Genomic DNA, 7,500 nt, shown 5'->3' with positions numbered 1-7,500 from the left:
TGGGACTCCCAATCATGGCCGGATGTGATACAGCCTGGATTCGAACCAGGGACTGTAGTGACGCCTCTTGCACTGAGATGCAGTGCCTTAGACCGCTGCGCCACTCGGGAGCAAAGTTGGTAGAGCATGGCACTTGCAAAGCCAGGGTTGTGGGTTCGATTCCCACGGGGGGACCAGTACAGGGGGAAAAAGTATGAAAATGTATGTACTCACTACTGTAAATCGCTCTGGATTAAAGCATCTGCTAAATTACAAAAAAGTTAAAATGTGTCCTATTGAATGATTCTTACCTGTCCCATATTTTGACATTTCTACAGTTGGTGGTACAGCATCCAGCTGACATCAAAGCTGATAGAGAGAGAAAGAGAAACAGAAGAGATGCAGCTCAGTGCTCGATCATTTAGTTCTACAGTTTGGGTGTTAAATGAAACAACATCCCCTTTAACAATGAAACAGCTGTGACGGGGAGCAAAACAGGAGAGGAGAGGGACAATACTGTACCTGACTGTTTAGTTAATAGTGATAGATGGTGTATTACAACGTTCTATTTGATTGCTCTATCGTGTGTTTGGTATGATAACTCCACTCCAGACGCTGTGTACAGGCTTTGAGGCGTTCCCCCTCAACTGATTCAATCCTCTGCTGCAGCGCTGCAGTTGACAGCCACCAGACAGGCCTCTCTCCTGTAACGTCAGCCAGCCTTCACAGGCTCAGCTAAGTAACTGTCAATCTGGCTAAGTTCTGTCTTAGTTTTCCACCATATTCCCCCTGTGTGGGCGTGCAAAAATGTACACGCAAAAAAGGCTGACACATTCTGATAGCCACACAGCAGTATAGAGACACACAGAGAAGGTGAGGACAGTGAAATAGTAAGGAAGGTGAGAGGAGGGGAGAGAATGAGAGAGATATGAGGGAAAGAGGAGAGAGGTACCAATGGGAGGTACCAACATTTTCTCCCCCAGCTCTCTGGGCTGACTTCTATTGCCTATTAACTATTCATAAGATCTTGTGACTGTAGACTTCTACAAAAAATCCCACTGTAAGCCTCCACTACGCTAGTCCACACATCACCATCAAAGGTGCGCGTACGCACGCACACACACCTCAATTTATCTACGGGAGGGAGAGAATAGCGAAAAGTGTTTTTGTGTGTGTCTGTCTGTGTGTGCGTGTGTGAGGATAGAGATCATGTATGAAAACTCCCTTAAGGTGTTGGAGGTCAGGGTGTGTGGAATGGAATTGATTTCACGACTAAGGAGCCTCGGGGCGTTATGAGTGAAGAAGGTTAGACACACACGCGCGCACGCGCGCACGCGCACGCACGCACGCACGCCACACACACACACACACACACACACACACACACACACACACACACACACACACACACACACACACACACACACACACACACACACACACACACACACACACACACACACACACACACAGGCACACACACACACACACACAGGCACACACACACACACACACACAGACACACAGACACTCCATTTTAAGTGTATAAGCAGCTGATAGTAGTCTGACCTAGACACTAATAGTGGCATTAGAAAGGTGAGGGTGGGTAGGCAGACTGCTGATGACATGGTGTTCTGTGATAGGTGGGTCATTCTATTTGTAAGCTGACAGCTTAATGTGGAGGAGAGTGGGAACAATTAGCCTTAAACGGATTAGCCAATCCCAAGCTCAGGAATCCGACGCAGGTCATGTGATCGTACGGTTTTAATCACGGGCTTGTGATAGGGTGATGATGTAACGTTTGGATAACGTTTGGAATCAACTGGACTGATACAGACAACATGCTGAGAGCCCTTCCAGTATGAACTGACCAGAACTGATGGAATGGATTCAACTGGACTGATACAGACAACATGCTGAGACCCCTTCCAGTATGAACTGACCAGAACTGATGGAATGGATTCAACTGGACTGATACAGACAACATGCTGAGAGCCCTTCCAGTATGAACTGACCAGAACTGATGGAATGGATTCAACTGGACTGATACAGACAACATGCTGAGACCCCTTCCAGTATGAACTGACCAGAACTGATGGAATGGATTCAACTGGACTGATACAGACAACATGCTGAGACCCCTTCCAGTATGAAATGACCAGAACTGATGGAATGGATTCAACTGATCACGAACTGATAGAATCCCTCTCCCAATATTCACAATGACATTGGAGATATATTCAAACCTGACCGGAACGGTAAAGCGAGGAACAGTTCCTCCAAATATTTAGATATTCAGGGGGACGGGTGTTATACCGCTAACCAGTATTGGATTTGGGGTCACAGAAAGAATAGTTGACGTGATTATTCAAGAATAAAGTGGAGCTTAACTTTCCCAGAGCTTCACCTCTGTGCTCAGCGGAACAGCTCTTCATTTTTCTTTTCCTCCAAAAGATTTGTGTGATTTGCTGTGCAGAAAATCTGGTTCCACTAATACATCGCGGTTCCGGATCTAACACTTTCCATGCAGCTCAGGACTAAGACTAATTATGACTTTACATAACTGATCGTTCTGCTTTAGTACAGAGAGAAAGGGCAAAGCAACCTTTTGTAAAACCGAATTAGCAATAGCCAATGTGAGCTTTTTTTGAAGGAAAAACTTTGACGCTCAGGACAGGGATAGTTTCCCAGACCCAGATTAAGCCTATAGTCGTTGACTAAAAAGCATTGAAATACACTCTATTAAAAGTGTTTTTTATTTAGGCTTAATCTGTGTTTAGAAAACTGTCCCTCAAAGTTTAAAAACTCAGGGAAGTTATCACATTTATAGATTGACCAATCCTATCTTTGGCTGCAAACTACCTGTGTATTATCAAAATGTGTAATCGAGAAATAATTTATGTGTAAATCAAACCAGAAAACACATCAACTCTTCCATGTGGACCCAGTCTACCCCTTTGGTCCTTTCTATCGCTCCAGAAATGATGCAAAGTAGGCGACAAACAAGACAGGCTGCTCAGCAGATTGGTTGACATACTGTCAATTGAGATTTCTTTTGACCTTAACAAAAAGAAGAAATAAAATACAATACCAAATGACATAAAACACAATGGAAAAAGCCTCAGTATCAGAATGGGAGATTAATAATAAACTGGTCCTAAATACACTGTATTTGGTTCAAAACATTCTCTAAGACCTAAACCTCAACTGGAGTCGTGTATAAAGGGTGTGGCCACTGAGCAAGTTGAGGAAGTTAAACTCCTAGGTATAACACTGGACGGTCAGTTATCATGGTCACGTTGAGGAAGCTAAACTCCTAGGTATAACACCAGACAGTCAGTTATCATGGTCAAGTTGAGGGAGCTAAACTCCTAGGTATAACACTGGACGGTCAGTTATCATGATCACATTGAGGAAGTTAAACTCCTAGGTATAACACTGGACGGTCAGTTATCATGGTCACGTTGAGGAAGTTAAACTCCTAGGTATAACACTGGACGGTCAGTTATCATGGTCACGTTGAGGAAGCTAAACTCCTAGGTATAACACCAGACAGTCAGTTATCATGGTCAAGTTGAGGGAGCTAAACTCCTAGGTATAACACTGGACGGTCAGTTATCATGATCACGTTGAGGAAGTTAAACTCCTAGGTATAACACTGGACGGTCAGTTATCATGGTCACGTTGAGGAAGTTAAACTCCTAGGTATAACACTGGACGGTCAGTTATCATGGTCACGTTGAGGAAGTTAAACTCCTAGGTATAACACTGGACGGTCAGTTATCATGGTCACGTTGAGGAAGTTAAACTCCTAGGTATAACACTGGACGGTCAGTTATCATGATCACGTTGAGGAAGCTAAACTCCTAGGTATATCACTGGACGGTCAGTTATCATGGTCACGTTGAGGAAGTTAAACTCCTAGGTATAACAATGGACAGTCAGTTATCATGATCACGTTGAGGAAGCTAAACTCCTAGGTATAACACCAGACAGTCAGTTATTATGATCACGTTGAGGAAGCTAAACTCCTGGGTATAACACCAGACAGTCAGTTATCATGATCACGTTGAGGAAGCTAAACTCCTAGGTATAACACCAGACAGTCAGTTATCATGATCACGTTGAGGAAGCTAAACTCCTAGGTATAACACCAGACAGTCAGTTATCATGATCACGTTGAGGAAGCTAAACTCCTAGGTATAACACTGGACGGTCAGTTATCATGGTCACGTTGAGGAAGCTAAACTCCGAGGTATAACACCAGACAGTCAGTTATCATGATCACGTTGAGGAAGCTAAACTCCTAAGTATAACACCAGACAGTCAGTTATCATGATCACGTTGAGGAAGCTAAACTCCTAGGTATAACACCAGACAGTCAGTTATCATGATCACGTTGAGGAAGCTAAACTCCTAGGTATAACACTGGACGGTCAGTTATCATGGTCACGTTGAGGAAGCTAAACTCCTAGGTATAACACTGGACCGTCAGTTATCATGGTCCGATCCTCGAATTCTGAGATGTCATTTACAAAATAGCCTCCAACACTCTACTCAACCAAGTGGATGCAGTCTATCTCAGTGCCATCCGTTTTGTCACCAAAGCCCCATATACTACCCACCACTGCGACCTGTACGCTCTCGTTGGCTGGCCCTCGCTTCATACTCGTCGCCAAACCCACTGGCTCCAGGTCATCTACAAGTCGCACACGCTCCAGCAGGTATATCTCACTGGTCATCCCCAAAGCCAACACCTCCCTTGGCCGACTTTCCTTCCAGTTCTCTGCTGCCAGTGACTGGAACGAATTGCAAAAATCGCTAAAGCTGGAGACTTCAAAATCCTTCAGTTTAAACTTGAGATATCATTGTTGCATGGGCTGCGTCTCAATCCACCGCATCGGCCGATGGCGGCTTTCCGCATTTGCGGTGGAAGGTGGACGAGCTACAGCGGTGTTTGTCAGAACATGAGACACCCCGAAAATCTGTCTTCTCACGAACACGTCTGTAGCGTCCATTTTGCTCATCGGCCGCCCACACGACACGACACAGACGGGACTCGTCTGAAGTCAGTACCGGCGATGTGCCAACTTATGTTTGTAGCATCCGAAACCGATTCTCACGAACACGACGATGTTCTCCGTTCTGCTCTACGACCCCACAGTGTCACGGGACTGGTCTGAATGTAACTCATACCGTTTAAAAGACAAAATGGAAGTATAGAGGTAGTTTTGTGCCTACCCCCCAAAAAGAGGTTAAATCCTGAGCTTTCTTACATCTCCTAGATACAGCACAGACACTTCAACATCTTGTTTCTTATGATACATTTTTTGACTGTCTTTTCTTGTTGCCATTTATGAACGTGTTATTCAATGCGTTTCTATGGGCTATAGTAGTAAAGGCCAAATTCAATATTTTATCAAATATGATAATGATACCTAACAGGGTCCTGATACCTAACAGTGATACCTAACAGGGTCCTAAAATTCAAAATCAAATAGCGAAATGATCCACGATATGACCTTATTAAAACAATTCCTTATGTCAGCTCAGACCCCCCCCCCCCCCCGACGGCTTAGACCTACAGGGGTTAAACAACATCTCATGGAACTGTGGGGACCGAGAAACACTCCAACACACACATTTTCTGCTGAGTTATATTGACTGTATAATTTCTGCTGTTGTATTGTTTGTATATCATTGTCTTTGAAATGAGTGTATCAGTGTTCTGCTACTCGTCATGTTCTGTGTTTCTTTGTGGACCCCGGGAGAGTAGCTGCTGCTTCTGCAAAAGCCAATGAGGATCCAAATAAACAAGTGAACCAGATCAACGCAAGGTCACTCAACGAGCCTCAGATCTCCTAAAAATCGGCTTTATTAATTATTTAGGGGCGCGGCTGAGAGGAAGGCATGTTGAGATGCACTGTAGATCAGTGACCTCCTGCTTAGCTAGCGGTCAGCCGGTCTGTCAGTCAGTCAGTCTGCCCCTTAGGCAGACACAGTTACATATAATATATAATAATATATGCCAATTACTAGACGCTTTAGTCATGCCTGGATACATTTTAAGTATGGGTGTTCCCGGGAATCGAACCCACTACCCTGGCGTTACAAGTGTCATGCTCTACCAACTGCTGAACATCTACCATATCTAAAATGTCACTACAGCATCACTAGGCTGAATATAGGTTATAATGTAACCTTTACAGTACATGAACTGTCCAGCTACATTACCAGGGGAAAAGGAGTACAAGCTGAAAAAGAACACCGATGCCTTGGGGCATTGTATAGGAGAAATGCATCTGCAACTATGCACTCACTGCACTGCATCTATGTACTGTACTGTAGGGTACTGTACGTATTGTTCAGGGCATCCAAATGTGTTACATTTGCAGATGAGAACGAGAGAGTGATTCCAGGAAGCTAGAATTATCTCCTTTACATAACGTTGTGGAGTAGCAATCCAGCCCTCTCTCTCTCTCTCTCTGTCTGTCTCTCTCTCTCGTCTCTGTCTCTGGCCTCTCCTCTCTCTCTCTCTGTCTGTCTCTCTCTCTCGTCTCTGTCTCTGGCCTCTCCTCTCTCTCTCTCTCTCTGTCTGTCTCTCTCTCTCTCTCTGTCTGTCTCTCTCTCTCGTCTCTGTCTCTGGCCTCTTCTCTCTCTCTCTCTCTCTGTCTGTCTCTCTCTCTCGTATCTGTCTCTAGCCTCTCCTCTCTCCCTGTCTCTCTCTCTCTTCTCTGTCTCTCTCTCGATCTCTCCTCTCTGTCTCTCTTTCTCTCCTCTCTCCTCTGTCTCGCTCTCTCTCTCTATCTCTCTCTATCTTCTGTGTCTCTGTACTGTAGGGTACTGTATGTATTGTTCAGGGCATCCAAATGTGTTACATATGCAGATGAGAACGAGAGAGTGATTCCAGGAAGCTAGAATCTCCTTCACATAATGTTGCGGAGTAGAGCTGTTCTGTATGTAATGTATATGTTAGTAATGTAAGATACTGTATTGTGTTACAGCACACAGTAAAGATGTTATCTTTATGCCGTAGCACAGGTCAATTGTGTGACAGGAGAGCTGAATGATAGTGAATTCCACAGTTTGGTTTCTTAAGGACCTGTCGGCTGTCTGCTGCTAAGCCCAGGACTCAGTATCCGGCTGTACACACACACACACACACACACACACACACACACACACACACACACACACACACACACACACACACACACACACACACACACACACACACACACACACACACACACACACACAGTCTGGGCTGCGGAAGCTTGACTGTGGGTGATTGGAGCGTGGAACTCACCAGAGTGGAGCTGGCTAATGAGGTTGACCATGCCTGGGGCTGTGTGAGTGAAGGAGTGTGTGTGTGTGTGTGTGTGTGTGTGTGTGTGTGTGTGTGTGTGTGTGTGTGTGTGTGTGTGTGTGTGTGTGTGTGTGTGTGTGTGTGTGTGTGTGTGTGTGTGTGTGTGTGTGTGTACTTTATCACTGACTCCAATCAAGAACCACAGACTGAGA

At 44.9% G+C, this 7,500-nt stretch overlaps 1 protein-coding gene across 1 annotated transcript in view; it reads right to left on the bottom strand.

The window, feature by feature from the left end:
* LOC139567909 (uncharacterized) overlaps nt 1-1,256 on the bottom strand; it is a 4,275-nt gene extending 3,019 nt beyond the window's left edge. The window contains exon 1 of the mRNA XM_071389515.1: nt 291-1,256. The gene's annotated coding sequence lies outside the window, so the exon portion shown is untranslated. The remainder of the gene's footprint in view (nt 1-290) is intronic.
* Nucleotides 1,257-7,500: the final 6,244 nt, after the last annotated feature.

This window comes from Salvelinus alpinus, chromosome 2, assembly GCF_045679555.1.
Source record: "Salvelinus alpinus chromosome 2, SLU_Salpinus.1, whole genome shotgun sequence".
Classification (NCBI taxonomy): domain Eukaryota; kingdom Metazoa; phylum Chordata; class Actinopteri; order Salmoniformes; family Salmonidae; genus Salvelinus; species Salvelinus alpinus.
The sequence above is the reverse complement of the archived record's forward strand: the minus strand, read 5'-3'. Positions and strand labels throughout refer to the sequence as shown.